The sequence below is a fragment of the Phyllobates terribilis genome, unplaced genomic scaffold (genome assembly GCF_046119375.1).
Source record: "Phyllobates terribilis strain yellow unplaced genomic scaffold, ASM4611937v1 Scaffold_1__5_contigs__length_1240528914, whole genome shotgun sequence".
NCBI lineage: Eukaryota > Metazoa > Chordata > Amphibia > Anura > Dendrobatidae > Phyllobates > Phyllobates terribilis.
In genome coordinates this window covers 579,405,135-579,427,590 of record NW_027362761.1, presented here as the reverse complement: position 1 = coordinate 579,427,590, position 22,456 = coordinate 579,405,135, and positions in this window count along the sequence as shown.

Here is a 22,456-nt window from a genome sequence, read left to right as displayed (position 1 = left end):
TTGTCATGAATTTTCGCACGTCTGCATAAATGCCAGTAAGCTAACAGTTCATTTTATTAAACGAACCTCCACACTGGTTCTCTTGGTGGACTGCATATTAAGGCTTGAGTATCCTGCTGCGATATTGGTGGAACAGCTGGAACATGATGGCCGGAGTAGAACAAGCAAGGTACAGAAGCGGTGCTTGAAGTTCTTGGACGTAGCAGTGGGAGTTGTAGACAAAATCCAGAGATGAATAAGAACAGTCTGGGTAAGACAGTTCAGGAGCTGGAGACTTGAACTAGACTTCTGCTAGACACAATACTCAAGCAATGAGTGAATGTTCAATGTGGCTTTAACTAGGCCCAAACAGGAAACAAGATGACTTTCGTGGGTTCAATATCGAATCGAATAATAGCAGCCACCAGTGGCCAATCTGCAGAAGGACAACAGAATCCTGACAGCCCCATTCCATTTAAAGAAGCACAATGTCGGTGTCTGGGCCCACCGGAGGCTCCTCAGGTACTCTGAAAGGCTAATGCTGGGAATGTCTAATTATTCTTGTATTTGAATGAATAAGGTCATTCTTCTAGTGCCAAAATTGCAAACGACGCTTGCAAAAAGGGGTGAATATCCTGTAAAATATCTCAACCTTCTTGATCATTGGGCAACTAAATGGGTACAAAGGCCAACACCTTCCCTTTACCAAAAATCAAGAGGTTTTCGGAAACCTTGATACTTATGGTGTATCCTGCAGATAAGCATAAAACTACAAATTCAACTCCCCCAAAAAGGGTTATAATTCCCCTCCCCTTCAAAAAATAGTGCTGTCATCTTCGACTCAAGTATAAATCGTTAAAAGAGATCAGTAGGCTACAATTACACTCTGGATCTTTCAATTCAATAATAATGAATGACTCTTATGTTACCCTAGCCCTAAGCCCTGATGAAGAAACAGGGTTGTGACCTTAAAAAGGGTAGTTGTGCCCAGGCACCTCTTGAAATGTCCAAGTACACCTTATAATGTGACCACTATCATAAGGCCTCATATACATTGCAGACAGATTGTATTTCCAAGTGAGCCCACATGCCCCATTATGCCTCCATATGCCTCTGATTTCATATAGAGGACTACATTAGAAAAACAAGTTGTGGAAAGTTCTAACCGATGTCATTGAGTTGATATTCTTCACTAGAACAAAATTTATAAGGACTGTGCACCGCCTTACTAGCACTGTGCACACAGTAGGCAATTATTTCGAAATTCTAATAAACAGTGTGAAACAATTATTAAAAACATCATTATTTTATCATCTAATTAATAATATTTAAAGTCTCAGAAATGTGTTCCTAGTTGCCAAAATTATTTGCATTTCTATTATTGTTATAAATGCATAGAATATTTGGATTCTGATATGTGATTAATGTTAATAGCATTGTCATACTACTACTACTACTACTACTACTACTAATAAAATAATAATAAAATAATATTAATCATAATTAACATTAAGAATGCTATGGAGAATGAAAAAAATATATAAAATAACTTCCTAATTTCCACAAATATTTGATAATAATAATTATCATTAAAAATATCTAAAAATTATTTTTTGATTTAAATTGTTCAAAGAATTAAATCATGATATTTGATTACATAATAATAACAATGCAATGATAATATATTATTATCACTAATATTATTAAAAAATGTATTCAAAGAATTAAATTATGATATTTGATATAATAATAATAAAAAAATATATATTATTATTAGTAGTATTATATAATCAAATATAATTCAATTCTTTGAACAATTTAAATAAAAAGTTAAATATTTTGGGAAATTAGGTAAATATTTTAGACTTTTTTGTTCATAGTCCATTGAATTAGGATATTTGATTGTATAATACAACTACTACTAATAATATATTTTATTATTATTATTATTATGTAATCAAATATCATAATTTAATTATTTGAACAATTTAAATAAAAGATTAAAATTGAAAATATTATTAATGATAATTTATTATTATTATATTTAAGTTAGCATTTTTATTATTGTTATAATTTCATATAATTTTTAATTCTTATATTTGGAGCTTTTTAATTAACTTGCTATTGCCTGGAAAAAAGCACAACTATTAATTATTAGTATATTAGTATATTAATTCCTGAAGTTTAATGACTTCATTAAGATTACCTACGTCTACCATGTTCAGACGTATTAACACAATCTCATTATTGCTCTCTGTGAATAAAGTATGGTGGTATTTCTAAGATAGCCTAAAATATTCATGCCCAATGTCATAAACTTCATGGATATTATTAGGTTAACGATTTTTCGTTAACTGTAACTTATTATGAAGAAAATGGAAAATATGAAATCCAGTATGACCAGTATGCTTTAAATACGCACCAGTTACGCCAATTATAAGCATTTTTTGTCGAGTAACCATACCGCAAACTGCAATAAAATGCGGTAGGGCGCCAGGTCTACACCAAAGAAATTCAGAGATTCTAGGGAAGGTTTAGGATCAGACATCTGTATAAATAGAGAGAAATGGCGTAAACATTGGTTATTTTTTATATATATTTGTCCCATTGATCTGTAGCCGGGGGATAAAAATTATTGTCATGAATAATTAATGCTTCTAAATAAAATTGTGAAATACATTTACCATTGCACCAAAAATGTGACATACACTCCCTGACAGAAGTTATGTCGCTAATCCATGTTATGTAAATAAAAGCTTATAACCTGGCGTTAAATTCATCCATTGGTTTTATAAATTACTCTTTTGAAAGCTGAAACCCTCCCAAATTTGGTTTAGGTTAAGAATATAAATTGGCATTAATGCTGAAATATTGATCATTTAATGAACACAGAATGGTCAGATTTTGGCAAGACAAAAGTTTTGTCGCCTGGTCATATAATGCACCCAATTCCTAGTTTACATCCTCACCAGTGCTCAGTAAATGATCGATTAATTAGTGGATGTGTATAAAAAGAAACCCAGCACCCCAGACCTTCACTTTAACTGCAACTTGAGCTCTGACAACATGCCAAAAATCCACCCTGCGACCAAAGCCTTGATTATCAAGAGGCTGAAGACCAGATCCACTGCAGAGATGGCTGGCACCTTTAATGTGTCTCAGCGTCAAGTACAAAGAATTAAAAAAAGATTTGAAGAGACTGGAGATGTGTTTGACAAGCCCAGGTCCAGCAGTCCCGGCAAGACAACTGCTCAGGAGGAACGTTTGTTGGTTAGAAAATCCAAAGCAAGTCCCTCTTCCACTGCAGCAGAGCTCCAACGGGCCTGGTCACCTCAAGTCCCTGTGTCAACTAGAACAGTTTGTAGGATTCAGTCTCGAAATGGCCTCCATGGTCGAATCAGTGTCCAGAAGCCAACACTAAACAAAAGGCAAATAAAAAGCATTTGCAAAGTCCCACAGCCTGCTAAACAGATGGACGCTGGAAAAGTGGCAGAAGGTGGATTTCTCTGATGAATCTTCAGTAGAATTACACAACAGCCGCTGCAAATACTGCAGGAGACCTACTGGAGCCCATATGGATCCAAAATACACCCAGAAAACAGTTACATTTGGTGGTGGAAAGATCATGGTCTGGGGTTACATTCAGTATGGGGGTGTGAGAAACATTTGCAAGGTGGAAGGCAATATCAATAGCCTAAAATATCAAGAAGAATTAGCTACAGTTAGTGTTGAGCATTCCGATACTGAAATATCGGGTATCGGCCGATATTCGCAGTATCGGAATTCCGATACTTAATTCCGATACTTTTACAATATCGAATACCGGAATCGGAAGTTCCCATAATGCCTGCGCTCTGCAGTGTCTCTGAAGGATGACAAGCTGGATGGCAGCGCTCAGCTGCGATCCAGCCTGTCATCAGAATGCCATCCCAGCGTGGGAGAATTCTCCTGATCGTTTAAAAGCCAGCGGGCGGTAAAAAGCCGCCGGCTTTTAAACAATCACACAGCCCCATACTGCTTCCCCGCAGCCTCCCACCCCGATCCACCGCTCCCCTCGCCACCTCCCATCCCGATCGTAAGTTAGGACCGGGCGGGGAGCGCAGCACCAAGGAGCGGGGAGCGAAGGACCCGGGCGGGGAAGCCGGCAGTGAAAAGACTTCACCGCCGGCTTTCCCGTTCTGTGCTGCGCTTTCCCGCCGGTTATTTCAAATGAACAGCTGAGGTATCAGGTGATGCTGATCACCTGTTCATTTGAAGTAGCCGCGGTGCCCTCAGAGGGTTCATGTGAGTTCATGCTTGACTGCATTGCATGAACTCACATGAACTTTCCCACGGCCGCACAGGTCAGCCTCACCTCCCAGACGATCAGCCCGTCATGATTGGTGTGTGTGGGGATCTGTGCGTGTGTCTGCGAGTGTGTGCGGGGTGTCTGTGCGATGTGTGCGGGTGTGCGCGGTGTCTGTGCGATGTCTGCGAGTGTGTGCGATGTCTGCGAGTGTGTGCGGGTGTGTGCGTGCAGGCAGACATAGGCCGATGTGACACTACTACTCCCATCGGCCTATGTCTGTCCCCCGTCCACTCGTGCCAGCAGGATCAGCTCGATGGGAGCAGTAGTTCCCATCAGCCTGATCCTGTTATTTAAATTGCCCTACTGTTTCCCCAATAAATTTTAAATACATGTCATTGGTGGCCAGTGGTTACCTACAATAAATTAGTTCATACATTACCTGTCCCCGCCGATCGCCACCTAAAATAAAGTAAAAAATAAAAAGATACACCTATACTCACCTAGACACCTAATTCCCCGAAGCCATCGATCTCCTGTAATAAAATATAAAATAATAAACCACAACCTTATCCTTACCCCTCCGTAGTAGTCCACGAGAGTCCCACGATGATCTCCAGTTTAGAGCAGCCACATAGAATGTGACCGCTCTGAACTGCTGCCGCCGCTAGAATGATGGGGCCGTAAAGCAGCCCCGTCATTGCATAAGCGGGTTCGCCGGAGTTCAGGCAGCGCTGCTTCGGTTAGCTCCTTTACGGCCCTGCTGTACCGTGAGAAATTCCCACGGTGCAGCAGTGCCGTAAAGGAGGTCTCCGGAGCTGTGCTGCCTGAATGCACTCCGGTGACCTCAGTCAGTGGCTCCCGCTGCCGGGAGCGGACGTGTTCCCGGCAGTGTGAGCTTATAGCAGCCATGCACAGCTGTCACCATCTCCAGATGTGACAGCTGTGCATGGGAGATCAGCGCAGGAACGTGGACAGGTAACTATTTTTTTTTAGTAAACTAAGAATTAAATAAAATTGTGTGTTTTATTTCAAATAAATTATTTTTTTCTGGGTGTAGTGTGTTTTTTCTTTTTAACACTTTGTAGGTTAGTAATGGGGGTGTCTTATAGATGCCCATCATTACTAACCTGGGCTTCATGGCAGCTGGCGCTGACATGAACCCCAACCCTATTACCCCCTGCCACTGCACCAGGGCAGCGTGGAAGAGCGAGGCTAAGTGCCAGAGTTGGCGCATCCTATGGATGCGCCATTTCTGGGGCGGCTGACGACTGGTGTTTCTAGCCTGGGAGGGGGCCAATATTCATGGCACCCTTCCTGGGCTATTAATATCAGCCCCCAGCTGTCTGCCTAGCCTTTGCTAGCTATTAAATAGGGGGTACCCCACGTCATTTTTTTGGGGGGGTCCCCCATTTTAATAGCTAGTAAAGGCTAGGTATTCAGCTGGGGGCTGATATTAGTAGTCTGGGAAGCTCCGTGGGTATTACCCACTTCCCAGGCTTCAAACATCTGCCCCAGCCGTCTGCTTAACCTCCGCTAGAGCCTAAAATTATGGGGGATCCCACGCCAATTTTTTTTAAATAAATCCTTTATTTTAACACTAAATGACATTTGAGGAGTTAATAAAGATGCAGTCCCTAAATTATTATTTATTTTTTAATAAATTTTTCCCAAAAATTTTGACGTGGGCTTTGCCATATTTTTGTATGCCAGCCAGGTACAGCATCCAGCTTCTATGAACGCGCCATTTTCCGGGGTGGCTGCGGACTGCAATTTGCACCGGGGGGGGGGGGCAGAAAGCTTGGGCCTCCCTGCCGCTGCAGATTCCATCCCCCAGCTGCCTAGTTGTACCTGGCTGGACACACAAATAGGGAGAAGCCCCACGTATTTTTTTTTTTAAATTATTTCATGAAATTCATGAAATAATAAAGAAAAAAAGGGCTTCCCTATATTGTTGTGTCCGGCCAGGTACAAATAGGCAGCTGGTGGTTGGGCGCAGCCCGTTCCTGCCTGCTGTACCTGGCTGGACACAAATATAGTGCGAAGTCCCACGTCAATTTTTTTTTAATTATTTCAGGAAATTCATGAAATAATTAAAAAAAAATTGATGTGGGGCTTCGCACTATATTTGCGTCCAGCCAGGTACAGCAGGCAGGAACGGGCTGCGCCCAACCACCAGCTGCCTATTTGTACCTGGCCGGACACAACAATAAAGGGAAGCCCTTTTTTAAAAAAATTATTTCATGAAATAATTTTAAAAAAATTGCCGTGGGGCTTCGCACTATATTTGTGTCCAGCCAGGTACAACAGGCAGGAACGGGCTGCCCCCAACCACCAGCTGCCTATTTGTACCTGGTTGGACACAACAATATAGGGAAGCCCTTTTTTTCTTAATTATTTCATGAATTTCATGAAATAACTAAAAAAAAAAATACGTGGGGCTTCGCCCTATTTTTGTGCCCAGCCAGGTACAACTAGGCAGCTGGGGGCTGGAATCCGCAGCGCAGGGAGGCCCAAGCTTTCTGGGCCCCACCCGCTGCAAATTGCAGTCCGCAGCCACCCCGGAAAATGGCGCGTTCATAGAAGCGCCATCTTCTGGCACTGTACCCAACTCATCCAGGGCCCTGGTGCGGTGGCTCACTGGGTAATAAAGGGGTTAAGGCCAGCTTGTCATTATCAGCTGGCCCTAAGCCCGAAATTCATGGGGTCACGCCAATATTAGATATGACCACCATGAATTTCTAGTAAAGTATTTAAAAAAAACACAACACCCAGAAAAAAGTCTTTTAATTGAAATAAACACACAATTCTTTATTGTTCTAAATTAAACTATACTTACCATCACGCCCATTCCAGCTGAAGCCAACGATCTCCTGCAATAAAAGTAAAATAATAAAGCAACCTCATCCTTACCTTTCCATGGTTCCCACGACAGCTTCAGCTCTGCTACATCGAGATGACAGGCTGGACCGCAGCAGAACGCTGCCATCCAGCCTGTCATCCCGCAGACACTGAGAAGCGCAGGCATGCTTGCGCTCCTCAGTGTCTCTCTGTGACGGCATAAAGATGAGCCGAGGTCATGTCCAATGAACTCGGTTCACCTCATGCACGTCACTGACAGCGTGGGAAAATTCTCCTGCACTCAGCGCTTCAGCGTGAGAATTTTCCCACGCTGTCAGTGACGTGAATGAGGTGAGGTCATGTCCAATGAACTCAGCTCACCTCATGCACGTCACTGACAGCGTGGGAAAATTCTCACGCTGAAGCGCTGAGTGCAGGAGAATTCTCCCACGCTGTCAGTGACGTGCATGAGGTGAGCTGAGTTCATTGGACATGAACTCGGCTCATCTGGATGCCATCACAGAGAGACACTGAGGAGCGCAAGCATGCCTGCGCTTCTCAGTGTCTGCGGGATGACAGGCTGGATGGCAGCGTTCTGCTGCGGTCCAGCCTGTCATCTCGATGTAGCAGAACTGAAGCTGTCCTGGTAACCATCGAAAGGTAAGGATGAGGTTGCTTTATTATTTTTCTTTTATTGCAGGAGATCGTTGGCTTCAGCTGGAATGGGCGTGATGGTAAGTAGAGTTTAATTTAGAACAATAAAGAATTGTGTGTTTATTTCAATTAAAGGACTTTATTCTGGGTGTTTGTGTTTTTTTTTTAACTTTGACTATGGGGTTAGTAATGGGGGTGTCTTATAGACGCCTCTCCATTACTAACCTGGGCTTGATGTCAGCTGGCATTATAAGCTGACATCAACCCCAACCCTATTACCCCGCTGCCACCGCTACAGGGCAGTGGGAAGAGCGAGGCTAAGTGCCAGAATTGGCGCATCCTATGGATGCGCCATTTCTGGGGCGGCTGACGGCTGGTGTTTCTAGCCTGGGAGGGGGCCAATATTCATGGCACCCTTCCTGGGCTATTAATATCAGCCCCCAGCTGTCTGCCTAGCCTTTGCTAGCTATTAAATTAGGGGGGACCCCACGTCATTTTTTTTAGGGGGTCCCCCATTTTAATAGCTAGTAAAGGCTAGGTATTCAGCTGGGGGCTCATATTAGTAGCCTGGGAAGCTCCGTGGGTATTACCCCCTTCCCAGGCTTCAAACATCTGCCCCAGCCGTCTGCTTAACCTCCGCTAGAGCCTAAAATTAAGGGGAACCCCACGCCAATTTTTTTTTAAATTAATCCTTTATTTTAACACTAAATGACAAGTACAGTAATCAACACTGTCACTGTACTTCATATATATGTGACTGACATGTTTCTATCTATCTAATCTATGTATGATTCTCTATTCCTTCTATTCTAAATTGTCGGGTACAGATGCTGATTTGCCGGCCGGCTTTTTTAAAGAGACGGTGCATGAAAACACTATTATATTTTTAAATAGATCCTTTACACTAAATGACAAGTACAGTAACCAACACTATCACTGTACTTATTATATATGTGACTGACATGTTTCTATCTATCTAATCTATGTGTGAAGCTCTATTCTTTCTGTTGTAAATTGTCGGGTACCGGTGTATGCGCTGATGAATTGCCGGCTTTTCGCATAATACCTTCTACATTATTCTTAGTTGTTTTACTTCATGTAGAATTAACCTACAAGGAAAGAAAGGGTTTATTTTCATTCCGATATTTGTGTCCCATTGACTTGCATTGGTTTCCGGTATCGGAATCGGCGATATCCGATACTTTTTGGGTATCGGTCTGATCCAATCCGATACGATATTTCCTGATATCGGAAGGTATTGCTCAACACTAGCTACAGTACCTCTTACATTCCAAATCATAAAAGGGGTCAAATTCTGCAGCAGGATGGTATTCCATCTCATACATCCATCTCTACAACAAAGTTCCTCCAGGCAAAAAAGATCAAGGTGCTCAAGGACTGTCCAGCCCAGTCACCAGACATGAACATCATTGAGCATGTTTGGGGTAGGATGAAAGAGGAAGCTTGGAAGACAAAACCAAAGAATCTAGATGAACTCTGGGAGGCATGTAAGACGGCATTCTCTGCTATTCCTAATGACTTCATTAATAAATTGTATGAATCATTGTTGAACCGCATGGATGCAGTCCTTCAAGCTCATGGAAGTCACACAAAATATTAAATATGACTCTAATAGCACCACAACTTCATTCACCAATGTTATGCAACATATATTTGTATTTTAAGATAATTATTTGTTTGAATATCACATTACTTTCTGTGGGCGACAAAACTTTTGTCTTGCCAAAATCTGACCATTCTGTGTTCATGAAATGATCAATATTTCAGCATTGATGCCAAATTATTTTCTTAACCCAAACCAAATTTGGGAGGGTTTCTGCTTTCAAAAGAGTAATTTATAAAACCAATGGATAAATTTAACGTCAGGTTATAAGCTTTTATTTACATAACATGGATAAGCGACATAACTTCTGTCAGGGACTGTACAACGGGTGAAATAAGTATTGAACACATCACCCATTTTCTAAATAAATATATTTCTAAAGGTGGTATTGACATGAAATTCTCACCACATGTCAGTAACAACCCATTCAAGCCACCTTAGGCAAAGAAATCAACCATAGATGTCCATAAATTAAGCTATGTGTAATAATGAGAAATGACGCAAGGAAAAAGTATTGAACATATGAAGAAAGAGAGGTGCAAAAAGCCCTGGAAAGTCCTGACACCAGCTGAAATCTATCAGTAAATAGAAAGCAATCCTGCCACTTAGTGACAAATAATATCAGCTGGTTCAACTGATGACCTATAAAAAGGTGTCTTATTACCAAGGTGCCACACAAGAAACATCTCATGATAAGTATAACCAGTGGGCTGTCTCAAGACCTTCACAACCTTATTGTTGTAGAACATACTGATGGCATTGGTTATAGAAGAATTTCTAAATTACTGAAGGCTCCATTGTGCACTATTGGGGCCATAATCTGGAAGTGGAAAGAACATCATTTCACCATTAACCGGCCACGACTAGATGCTCCCCACAAGATTTCAGACAGAGGAGTGAAAAGAATTATCAAAAGAGTTGTCCAAGAGCCAAGGACCACCTGTGGAGATCTACAGAAAAACCTGGAATCAGCAGGTACAACTGTTTCAAAGAAAACTATAAGTAATGCACTCAACCTCCATGGCCTGTGTGCACGTTCACCACGCAATACTACATTGCTGAACAAAAAGCATGTTCAAGAGCGTTTAAAGTTTGCTCAACAACATTTAGACAAGCCTGTGAAATACTGGGAGAATGCAGTCTAGTCAGATGAGACCAAAATTGAACTCCTTGGATGCCATAATACACACTATGCTGGAGGCCAAAAGTCACTGCATATCATCCTAAAAACCAACAGAGAAGTTTCTCATTATTACACATAACTTAATTTATGGACATCTATGGTTTGATTTCTTTGCCTGTGTGGATTGGATGGGTTGTTACTGACATCTGGTGAGAATTTCATGTCAATAGCACCTTTAGAAATTGATTTACTTAGAAAATTGGCGATGTGTTCAATACTTATTTCACTCGCTGTATTGTTTACATTTTTTTTATATTGAATATATTTTTATAAAAATAATTTTAGAATTTTTTTTCTCTAATTTTTCACGTCACCTTGTTACTTTATTATTAGTATATGACTATAAAAATTCTCAAATATTGCCATCTCTGCATAGTCACAGAGAATTTTCACTAATCACTACAAATTAGTACCAGAACATTTATGCCTTAGATGTGGCTATGCTAGGGTGTAAAAAAGGATCCTCATTTTGATTTCTGCTTTGAAAGCCTGTGTAGTTTATGTACACTAAATATATTTTCCAAGATTATAAGTCCATCGATACTTGACCTGTCTATCCTTTTGAATGTTTATCTAGGCACCTTGGTTTGTCCATACGGTCACTGGTGCCTGGCACTGTATTCAAGTGAATTGGATTTGGGTGCAGTACATGGCACAACCAAATGTATGGATGAGCACAGATCAGAATTACTGGAAATTAGGCCACAGAAAGTCGGACAGATCTTTGTCTCAATACTATAATTGGAGGTAGGTCTTCATCTCGTTACAGGAAGTGGGCTGAGGTGTTCATCTTTCTACAGGAAGTGGGGCGGGTCTTTGTTTCTCTAGCGAAGTGGAGGCGGGTCTTTGACTATCTACAGGAAGTGGAGGCGGGTCTTTTACTATCTACAGAAAGTGGAGGCGAGTCTTTGACTATCTACAGGAAGTGGAGGCGCATCTTTGACTATCTACAGGAGGTGGAGGCGGGACTTTGACTATCTACAGGAAGTGGGGGCGGGTCTTTGTCTCTCTACTATAAGTAAAAGTAGGTCTTAATCTCTCTACAGGAAGTGGACGCAGATCTTTTTCTCTCTACAGGAAGTGGAGGCAGATCTTTTTCTCTCTACAGGAAGTGAAGGTGGTGTTATGATAGGTTACAAGCACTAAGGAAAGACAGGAGATCTGTCCCTACAATAGAACTAGGGACTGGGAGAAAGATGGACACCTCCTAGCAGAAATTGTAGCAGTAAAAAGACAAACACACAACATAGAACATAAAGGTCAAAAGACCTAGCTAAACTGACTGAGAAAGGTTACAAAGCACCTGGCTAGCTTAAGAGTAGAAATACAATGAAGTCCAGCAAGGCCAGAAGGGCGGAGCAGGATTAAATAGGCAAAAAGGTCATGTGACCAGCAAAATAGAAAAAACCTAACAGGAGAGTTCTAACAGGTGGATCTTTTTCTCTCTACAGGAAGTGAAGGCAGATCTTTTTCTCTCAACAAAAAGTGGAGGCAGATCTTTTTCTCTCTACAGGAAGTGGAGGCAGATCTTTGTTTCTCTACAGGAAGTGGAGGCATATCTTTTTTTTCTCTACTGGAAGTGGAGATGGATCTTTGTTTCTCTACAGGAAGTGAGGCGGAACTTTGTCTCTCTACAGGAAGTTGAGGCAGAGCTTCATCTCTTAACAGGAAGTGGAGGTGGATCATTGTTTCTTTACTGGAAGTGAGGCCAGTCTTTGTCTCTCTCCAGAAGTGGAGGTGGATCTTTGCCTCTTTACAGGAAGTGGAGGTGGATCGTTGTCTCTGTACATGAAGTGGAGATGGATCCTTGTCTCTCTACAGGAAGTGGAAGTGGATCTTTGTCTCTGTACAGGAAGAAGGGCAGGTCTTTGTTTCTCAACAGGAAGTTGGGGGTGTATTTTTCTCTCTACAGGAAGTGGGGCAGGTCTTTATCTCTCTATAGGAAGTAGAGGTGGGTCTACCAAAAATGGGGGCAGATATTTTGCTCTGTACAGTAAGAGGTGATAGGTATTTGTCCATCTGCTCCTGCTATCCTATCTGACAAACTGCATATAGGCACAACAAAGAAGGGGGCTTTCAGTTCAGGGGAGGCAGATCATTGGAACATGGCAAATACAATCAATGATATGAAGTGAGGGGAAAGAAAGTTCCAGCACTTTTACTGCTGGCAAAATGCTGACAAGGTAGCATTGCCTACTCAAAAAAGTGTTTGTGTGTATGGCAACATGACCATGGTTTTCTGCCAGTCTTATATAACACTTTAAATTATGCACATCACATATTAGAGTAAAGATATTATTTGATCCATTACCAGCGGATAGTCTACTAACTGACTGTTCCATTATAACAACTTGTGCTACAAAAATTCTAAAAAAATGAAAAGACACCAAAAACATAATGAGAACGTCAGACACAGTTTTTTTCAGGATTTTATGTTTCTTAGACGAGTAGCTTCAAACCTGGTAGCCATAAGGTAGTTGATGTCAGCCGTTTAGGTCAGGGGTTACTGGCCGCTGCCGATAAGACTGATACATTGCAGTATCCAGCACATCTCATGTGGAGCTGACAAGGTGAAAGAAATCATTGACTTCTCATCCTGCTATGAGCGTGCTCACAGGGAGAAGCTTCCTCTCCTCATTCTACCTCTGGCTGAACTTTCCTTACTTCTTCCATGGAACATAGGGGGGGGGGGGGTGAGGTCTCAAGACGACCCAGAGTGCAAATTGCAGATAACTTTTAATAAAGAACGTTTGCCAAAACTTCCCGAATCTGGTTCTCTTAGCAAATACTCTATGCATTGGTTATATCATTGTGCAGAGCAATGGATCTTACAAAATCTTTACATTGATCCTTTGTTAAGGGCATGTGACTCGAGGACCAAATGCAACAAGCCTTGCCATGGCCATGTTATTTAATAGGGTTGTGCAGTCTATTGCTAAATTCTGCAGTCACTCTATATGACTGCAGATTCTGAATTCTCACAGCGCGCACCACATGCTGTCAGGATTGTTCCGTGTCTGCAGCGAAACTGAGCGTTCACGTGACTGTTAGTATGCCATTTACTCACTTTTGGCAACTTTCCGACTGGACATGCACGGCCTCGCTCAATACAAGTGGACACGTCTAGTTGGATTGTTCAGTCTTGCAGCAGACACTGGAAAATCCTGACAGCGTCCGGTGCGCGCACTGTGAGGATTCAGATTCGACAGTCACAAATAGTGACTGCAGACTTTTCGCAAAAAATCGGACAACTCCTTTATATGTCGGGCTAGGGTGTTGATTTGAACCTTTGCCCCAGGTGAAGGGATGTTTTAATATGGCTCCTCCAAATCAGAGCCTCTGTCACAGATTCTGTCCTATTGCATGGAAATATTAGCACAACCTGAGACTAGCAGAACCCAGTGGACCCCATAATTATGACGCACCCCCAGAGCCGTGGGATACTCGGCAGCCCGGCCTATGGATGCTGGTGGGGGATATCACGGTGGCTGGCCCGGTCCGTGGCCCAGGGCGGTCAACAAAAAAAGGGGAATGTTATTCCTAAGGGGTTTGCAGTTTTAGGAAGTGTTCGTGACGTCACCTGTGGAATGCGGCTAAAGGGAGCCGCCGCTGCGGAGCAGTCCTCTGAAGCTGATGTTACTGCAGCAGGGATGGTGTGGCTCTCCACAGGAAGAGCTAGCTCCAGGGCAGTGTAGGGGTTGTTGGTTGTGCTGGACGTTGCAGTGCAGGGGGAAAGAAGACGCAGCAGAAATGATGGACGGAGGCAGTGCGGTGCAGTCATCCCAGTCTTTACTCACATTCCCATGTACGTTCCACTGTTACACTGCGCGGGTGCCAGCCTCCCACGTCGCGCTGCGTTCACCAGACCGGGGGTTCAGCTCTTCCTCAGGTAGGTTAGGAGCACCTGACGGAACCCCGCTTTCTTGTGTTCCTCTCTAGACAGACTTCACGCTGGGTCTTCTCCCTCCTGCCCTGCGCTTCCCCACTCACAGTGCCGCTCGGGTGCTCTGAAGTCCTTCCTGTCAAACTGGAGTTCCCGGACCTGCTTGACCCTCACGGTGTCTAGAATGAGACTTTGGCAACTGAACTATGAAAGCCAGAAGCCTCCGGTTTTTCCAGCCGAGACCCAGTCCCCTTCTTGCGGCCTGATCCCTCTGCCACCTGGCAGATTCGGGGCGTACGGGTGCCGTCCTGCACTTGCCGTACCCCCTGGGATCCCTTCTATAGAACGGAGCCTTCCTCCTCTGCTCCCCTCCTGGGCCTCTAGCAGGGGCGTACATAGGAATCATGGGGCCCCATAGCAGAAGCTCTAATTGGGCCTCCCCCCCCCAAAAAAAAAAAATTAAAATAATTGTCAGGGTCACCAAAGATCAGATCTCACAACTTTCCATCCTTTACATAGTAATTTTCCTCCTGCTGACGTCCTAGATCTCTCTTTCATTGCCCCATAAAGTGTGATGCCAATAAAAGCACCCCCCAAACACAGTATGATACCCCCATGGTGAATTCCTCCACATGCACAGTATGATGACCCTACTGTGCCGCACCTCAACTCCCAGGGCAAAGTATGCTGACCCCAACACAGTATGAGCCGCTAGAGAGGATGGTACATAATAAGGGAGGGTGTTATACATAATAAAAGAGGAAACTATATAACTAAGGATGGCGCTATACATAATAAGTGAGTACATTATATACTAAGGGACTGTGCTATAGATAATACGGCTACATTCCTGCATCTGTATGCAGTGTCGGTGTGCTGCCCTGTTTTACTGACGCATTGAGCATGTCCTATTCTAATCCTCAAAATTGGATCAGAACAGGACATTCTCTGACCCTCTTAGATCTCATTCTCAGATCCGTGATTTTCATGGATGTGTGAATGGATCTATAAAACTGTACGAGTCCGTGGACCATCCGATAAAAAGATCTGGCAGCACACGGACATTTCACACAAATGTGAGAATGTGGCCTAAGGGATTTTACAGATCACATTATCACTCCAAGTCACACAGCGCAGATACAGAATAATATTTACATCCAGGCACTTACCGCAGACGTCTCATCTGATTAGAGCCGGTTTCTGCTGCTTCTTCTCCATCTGGTCGGACCTTCATGTCGACATCTCCCAGCCACGTCTCGTCTTGTCACGATGATCTCCAGCCTAGAAAATAACAAGGTCACATATTGTATGTATACATGTGTCTCCCCCGCTCTGTGTCCTCGAATACAGATATGTACCCCCCCATTAATATACTATTAGCCACTTAGTAATCAAAATATAAAGTGATAAGCAGCACTGTGCCCCCCATTAACTATAATCTGCACCGGCCAATAATATAAATTATTCAGTCTTTGTTACTCTCCCCAATTAACTGTAAGGCTGAGTTCACACGATGCGTTTTTCATGCGTTTCCGCGGCGTTTTTGCAGTTGCGTAAACGCCGCGGAAACGCATGAAAAACGCATGGTAGAAGGGCAGCAATGTTCCCCAATGGAAATCCGCATGTGCTGTGCCCATGATGCGGATTTTTCCGCAGCGTAAACGCTGCGGTCAAAAATCCGCAGCATGTCAATTAATTTTGCGGAAACGCTGCTCTTTTGCCGCCATTGACTTGCATTAGACCACATGGAATCCGCATCACTGTATGTGTTGATGCGCTTTTCATGCGGTCTAATGTGCGGATGGTACCCGGGTGTGGATGAGAGGACTCTCATCCAGACCCAGGTACCATTAAAAAAAAAAGAATAAAATAAAAAATATATATATTCTCACCTTCTGACGGCCCGCGCTGCGTCCTGCCGGCTTCCCGCGCACTTCGCGGTTGAATGAAGGACCTTCGCTGACGTCAGAATCATGTGACGGGTCACGTGACGCTGACGTCGGAAGGTCCTACAGTCTTCACTGCCGGCAGCCGGGACCGATGAAGCAGGACACCGGGGGCCATCAGAGGGTAAAGTATAGATTTATTTTTTATTTTTTGACATCACACACTATATAAATCCATGCCGGTTGCATGGATTTATATAGTGTAAAGTTGACAAGCACTTTCCAAGTGATGCTAAAATCGCTTGGGAAGCGCTTGTCAACCCGCATGCGGAAATGCATGTGAAGACCGCTTCATTTCCGCATGTCCCTGGCAGGAAACCGCATGTACAATCCGCATGCGTTTTTTCCTGCCAGAGAGATGCAGAAACGCTCAGGAAAAAATCCTGAGCATTTCTGCATCGTGTGCACATACCCTAAGGCTATGTGCACACGGAAAACATACAAAGCTTTACAGTACAAGCAAAGTGAAACCCCCATAATTGCTCTCTCCCAGCACCCCCATCATTGCTCTCTTCCAGCACCCTCATCATTGCTCTCTCCCAGCACCCCCATCATTGCTCTCTCCCACCACCTCCATCATTGCTCTCTCTCAGCACCCCCATCATTACTCTCTCCCAGCACCCCCGTCATTGCTCTGTCCCAGCACCCCCGTCATTGCTCTGTCCCAGCACCCTCATCGTTGCTCTCTCCCAGCACCCCCATCATTGCTCTCTCCCAGCACCCCCATCATTACTCTCTCCAAGCACCCCCGTCATTGCTCTCTCCCAGCACCCCCGTCATTGCTCTGTCCCAGCACCCTCATCGTTGCTCTCTCCCAGCACCCCGATCATTGCTCTCTCCCAGCACCCCCATCATTGCTCTCTCTCTCAGCACCCGCATCATTGCTCTGTCCCACCACTCCCATCATTGCTCTCTCCCAGCCCCCATCATTGCTCTGTCCAAGCACCCCCATCATTGCTCTGTCCCAGCACCTCCATCATTGCTCTCTCCCAACCCCCTTCATTGCTCTGTCCTAGCACCTCCATTATTGCTCTCTCCCAGCCCCCCATCATTGCTCTGTCCCAGCACCTCCATCATTGCTTCTCCCAGCACTCCCATCATTGCTCTCTCCCAGCACCCCCATCTTTGCGCTCTCCCAGCACCCCCATCATTTCCTCTCAGCACCCCATCATTACTCTGTCCCAGCACCTCCATCATTGCTCTCTCCCAGCCCCACATCATTGCTCTCTCCCAGGCCCCCACCATTGCTCTGTCCCAGCACCCCCATCATTGCTCTCTCCCAGCAACACGTCATTGCTCTCCCCTTCCCCACCATCCCCATCATTGCTCTCTCCAGCCCTATCAGCTCCATTATTGCTCTTCCCAGCCCCATCATTCCTCTCCCCAGCCCCATTAGCCCCATTATTGCTCTTCCCAGCCCCATTATTGCTCTTCCCAGCCCCATCATTGCCCTCCCTAGCCCCACCATCCCATTATTCCTCTCCCCAGCCCCATCAACCCCATTATTCCTCTCCCCAGTCCCATCATTCCTCTCCCCAGCCCCATTATTGCTCTTCCCAGCCCCATTAGTCCCATTATTCCTATCCCATGCCCCATCATTCCTCTCCCCAGCCCCATCAGCCCCATTATTGCTCTACCCAGCCCCATCAACCCCATTATTCCTCTCCCCAGCCCCATCAGCCCCATTATTGTTCTCCCAAGCCCCATCAACCCCATTATTCCTCTCCCAAGCCCCATCAGCCCCATTATTGCTCTCCCCAGCCCCATCAACCCCATTATTCCTCTCCCCAGTCCCATCAGCCCTCTCCCCAGCCCCAATATTTCTCTCCCCAGTCCCATCAGCCCCATTATTGCTCTTCCCAGCCCCATCATTCCTCTCCCCAGCCCCACCATCCCACCATTGCTCTCCCCCCACCTCCCCTCCCCAGCATTTCAGTAAAAAAACAAAACAAAAAAACAACAGCAACTTACCTCAGCTTGCTTCCCTGCAGCAGCATCCTCCTGGTTGCCGGCAGCTTTCTTCCTGACCCAGGCGCGCGCTGCATGATGACGTCATCACGCTGCGCGCGCCTGGGTCAGGGAGGAAGCAGAGGACGAACCCTCCAGCTCCGCTGCTATTCTCCTCCTGACAGCAGCGGAGCTGCAGGGATCGCTCCCTGACCGCCGCGTGCAGGGAGCAGCTGCACCTTGCGGGCCCCTTGGTGCAGCTGCATGGTGGGGACCCGGTGCAGCTGCAACGGCGGCGGTATGTCCACCTCTCGACTGCTATGGGGCCCCCTCCCCGGCTCAACGGCCCCATAGCAGTCGCGTGGTCTGCCGCCATTGGCGGTACGCCACTGGCCTCTAGCACTAGGCCCTACTTGTGGAGCATCTTGCCCTTCCAGCCAGCCTGGAGCAGTGTAGTGTTGAATGCGGTTGTTGGGGTTTCGGGCAGCACTCCCTCCTTACCTGAGAGAAGGGAGACACCACACCTCTGGTTGAGGTGCAGTACCTCTGTGGCGACTGAACCCTCAGGGGCGCCACAATTACTTATAGGGTTCATTGTATGACAAATTATGGTTACTGCTTATAACAGAAACTACAACTATGATATTAACTATTTCTTACCGAGACTACAGAGAGTCAAACAAGTCTACTATAACGTCACTGACCACTCCATGATGCAAAAAAGAAGTGGCAGGTTCTCTTTGGCAGCATGGAGCGAGGATTTTGTTTTCACTGGCTGGCACTGATATGTGGGCACTCATTTGATGGCACTGCTGTTGAGGCACTTACTGGAGGGCAGTGTTATGGAGGGCACCAGTAGCTAAGCTTCTGTGGGGGCAACCACTCTGAACAGTTTAACTCTGTAGTAGAACGGACAGCCATGTTCTCCCTGCCCTACAAGTCTAAATTTTGTAGTTCTCGGGTCGCATTAGACCTATGGCCTACAGAACGACAGTGACATGTACAGGACGTCATAACCTCAGCACAGGTGGCATGGTGACGTCACCGCATCACTCCGCCTCCGCGCGGAGATATCTGTGCCGCAGAGCTTCTCACTATTATGGATGATATTTATTAGCTAGCACTGATATGAAGGCACTTGTGTGATGGCACTTTGATGGAGGACACACACGGCTGGCATTGTTATGGAGGACACACATTGGATGGCAATGCTATGGAGTATACTCACAGGCTGCCACAGTTATGGAGGCTTTTACTGGCTGCCACTCTTATGTCACTATCTGACATGTGTATGGGGGCACTCGGTGGCTGGCACTGTTGTGGATGACACTTTCTGGAACTTTTATAAAAGCAGATACCTTGCACTCTGAAATAGGCTGCCATTGTTGGCACTGTTATGGAAGCACCCACTGCCATTTTTTTTAGTTTATTGTGTAATATATTACAATTAAAGCATTTATCAAGTCTCAGAATTAAAGCCTGATACTATTATGGGTGATACTTACTGACTAGCACTGTTACTTTGGCATTCACTGACTGACCCCTAGTATGGAGGCAATCACTGGTTGGCATTCAGGGGCGGACATATCATTGGTGCCGTCTGTATCCTCCCCTGCTGGTACTGTTATGGAGGCAATCACTGACTGGCCCTGTTATGAAGGCAATCACTGACTCGCCCTGTTATGGAGGCAATCACTGACTGGCCCTGTTGTGGAGGCAATCACTGACTAACCCTGTTGTGGAGGCAATCACTGACTGGCACTTTTATGGAGGCAATCAGTGGCTGGCACTGTTATAGACACAATCACTGACTGGCACTCAAGGGCGTATATATCTATGGTGCTGTCTGTATCCGCCCCTGCTGGCACTGTGATGGAGGCAATCAATGGCTGGTACTGTTATAGAGGCAATCACTGGTTGGCACCTTTATAGAGACAATCACTAACTTGCCCTGTTATGGAGGCAATGTCTTACTGGCCTTGTTATGGAGGCAATGACTGACTGTCCCTGTTATGGAGGCAATCACTGACTGGCACTCATGGGTGGATATATCTATGATGCTGTCTGTGTTCGCCCCTGCTGTCACTGTTTTGGAGGCAATCACTGGCTGGCACGGCTGGCACTATTATGGAGTCAATCATTGTTAGTTCATTTAGGACTTTCTGTACAATTAAAGGGGCTGTTCAGTCTGACAAGCAAAGTCTGCAGTCACTATATGCCTTGCGGTCATATGTTGACTAGACTCTTGCACTTTTCTCAATTCTCTTCTAGTCGGCATATGACTATAAATATGAAAATCGCATACATTGGGTCAAGTGACCACCCAACCACACAGGGAATATAGGAAAATAATGTCCATGTGCCCATCACATATTGCCACGATTCCACATTCTGCAGTCACATAAAGTTGCTGCTGACTTTTTACTGAGACCAGACGACAATCCCTTTAAGCTGATCTTAAAAAGTTTTGTATTATCAGCAAATCCTGACGCTTTACTCCTAAATCCCATCTTGAATACGTATATACCATATACAGCCAGTCTATTGTCTACAGCTGTAATGAAGATGTACAGAATCACAAAGACTTGTCAACTTTTGGGAATCGGATTCCCCATCCAAGAGGTTGTTCAGTGCCATGTTTTTCATAACCATGACCCGTTTTTCAATTCAACTCCCCTGAATATGTTCTCAGACTATAGAATTGCTGCTTTCCCAGAGGTTTTTGGCAATGCCAGGAGAATTGTCAACTTTCTGGGAAGTTCAGAAGGTTTCCCCTTTTTCCAGGAGCTTCCGGCACTTTCCACTAGAATTGTAATATAAAATATCATTCATTTCCCTAAAAAAAAAAACAAACCTTAATTTAGTATTAAAATGATCTCATTGCAAATTTTAGTTTGACGTTAATCAGATATTGATGAACTTTTTTCATTCCGAGTAACTAATAAAAGTCTCCAAAAAAATCTGTACGTCCGCCACCAGTGATTATCCGCAGTACAGTACAGGGAAGGAGATGAACACTAGATGGTGCAGTGCAATGAGCAGCATCTCCTGGACACTTAGCAATGCTTTTCTATTGAAAAACATGGATTAAACAGACTTTATTTAAAGGAGTCAAAACTCAGAAAATTAATTTCTCCTATGCAAAAAAATTAAATCATTAAAAATTAATATTTTAAGTTTACCAAAGTCTTAATTTCCCCCTGCAGCAATTTGTAGCACATCCAGTACTTCAGTGTAGGTGTGGCTGGTCATCTAGGGCAGCGATAGTGCTTATGATAACATCTTGTGGCGTTCTGCAGTGAAGGGGTGAATAATAATGTCCCTGGTGGTCTAGAGCAGTGAAGCTGTTAATGACGACGTCCATGGTGATCTAGATAAATAATGAGGTAAATAATAATATGAACAAGCATTTTGCTCATTCATCGGGTGATTGGCAACATGTTTAGTCAATGATCAGGAAACAAATGTTGCTAGACTAATTAGGATAATCAGCCAGTGTAAACATAGTCTAGCATCCCTAGTGGTGTAAGGCAGTGAAGGGGTAAATAAGAATATCCCTGGTGGTCTAAGGTATAAAGGGTAAGTAATAATATCCAGGGCAGTGAAAAGGTAATAACATCCCTGGTGGTGTAAGGTATAAGGGGTAAATACATCACTGGTGGTGTAAGGTATAAGGGGTAAATACTAACATCCCTGGTGGTGTAAGGTATAAGGGGTAAATACATCACTGGTGGTGTAAGGTATAAGGGGTAAATACTAACATCCCTGGTGGTGTAAGGTATAAGGGGTAAATGCTAACATCCCTGGTGGTGTAAAGTATAAGGGATAAATACTAACATCCCTGGTGGTGTAAGGTATAAAGGATAAAAACTAACATCCCTGGTGGTGTAAGGTATAAAGGGTAAAAACTAACATCCCTGGTGGTGTAAGGTATAAGGGCTAAATACTAACATCCCTGGTGGTGTAAGGTATAAGGGGTAAATACTAACATCCCTGGTGGTGTAAGGTATAAGGGGTAAATACTAACATCCCTGGTGGTGTAAGGTATAAGGGGAAAATACTAACATCCCTGGTGGTGTAAGGTATAAAGGGTAAAAACTAACATCCCTGGTGG